A 1,558-nucleotide genomic window follows, 5' to 3' on the forward strand; every position below is an offset into this window, starting at 1 on the left:
AGAGAGAGAGAGAGAGAGAGAGAGAGAGAGAGAGAGAGAGAGAGAGAGAGAACACGAAACCTTGACAGACAGATGGTTGGCAGGACGCAGTAGCGGAGTGACGTGATATGAAACACGTCCGCAAAGCTAAAGTGCGATTATTTTTCTCTCCTCTCGCTGAGGAGGAGCGCAGCAGCAGCACACGCTGGATGCTGAGCTGCCGCCGCCGCCCTGGTTGGCGCGGCGTAGCCCCGAATGTAGGCGGCGTCCTGACGGCCCACAATCAGTTGCAGGAGCTGTCAGGAGTGACAACTGTGCATAACTCATCTCGTGTGCCTCCTTCTTTTCCTCGTTCTCATCCTGCTTCTCCCGCCTTCCCCTCCCCTCTCTCCCCCTTCTCTCTGCCTCTCTCTTTCTCTCTCTCCCTGACCCTCTCTCGCTCCCCCTCACTTTATCCGCGCCTCCCGGCTATCAATCAGTCTCCCTCTGATCTTGAAGGGTTTCTCCTTCTGGTCGCCCATCGACAAACTGTCCGTAACAATAATGCCGGCAATATTTCACCTTTTCATTCATACTTGGCTCGCCCTGCGCCGCCGTCACGCTTTGTATCGTGTCACGCTTCGTCACGTCATAGCCCCGTCACAGTCACGCAAAACACGAGGGAGCACAATTTCGAGTCGTCCCGTCCGTGTGAAAATTGACCCGACGATCACGAAGCGACTGCTTCCAAATAGAGCCTACATGATTTTGAAGCAGTTTTTGTGAATTCCAACGTATACTAGCCTCCCGCAGGGAATTGGCTCGGACACGACCTGATGGCACGACCCAACTATATGATAGCTCCAGTTTAGTCGAACAAGTCAGTGCTGTACTTAACATTGTTGAAGAAATCAGTAAATCGCGCTTTCTTACCATGGGTGGTGTAGTTGGGTACAGCAAGTCTGAATAGTCTGGAAACCCAAGTGTGCACTTGGGTGCAGTATCTCCTACATATATGAATATACCTACATGTATGCAGGAGGTCCTGTGTGCTTGGCACGTATGCAGAGGGTAGTGTGTACTTCGTCAAGGAAACTCGAAAACCTCTATACATCTATGCAGGATATTTAGTGTGTGCTTGACCATTTACACACTACCTCCTGCATACTTGACCAAGTACACACTATCTTCCGCATACTTGCCAAGTGCACAGGAGCTCCTGCATACATGCAGGCATGCAGGAGATACTTCATTCAAGTACACACTTGGGTTTCCAGAGTAAAGATGAAGGAACGTCTCGTAATGCGTCTCGTGTTTTGACCGTACTTTCAATACATGAGTGCACGGAAATTTGTTTGTCTGTGTACGTCTTGGTGTACGCGTCAAGGTGTGAGTGTGTGTGTGTCAGTGCGTGTGTGAGACTAAGTGTGTGTGAGTGAGTGTGTGTGAGTGCCAAGGCTCAGCGGCCGACAGCCGGAGCTGAGAAATGGGATCATGTATTCCTAAATGCAGCGCAGGAGAGAGATGGACGGAGGCAGGCAGGCCGAGAAAGTGAGTGAGAGAGAGAGAGAGAGAGAGAGAGAGAGAGAGAGAGAGAGAG

This window comes from Frankliniella occidentalis, unplaced genomic scaffold (genome assembly GCF_000697945.3).
Source record: "Frankliniella occidentalis isolate FOCC.00 unplaced genomic scaffold, Focc_3.1 Scaffold74, whole genome shotgun sequence".
In the NCBI taxonomy this organism is placed as follows: Eukaryota; Metazoa; Arthropoda; class Insecta; order Thysanoptera; family Thripidae; genus Frankliniella; species Frankliniella occidentalis.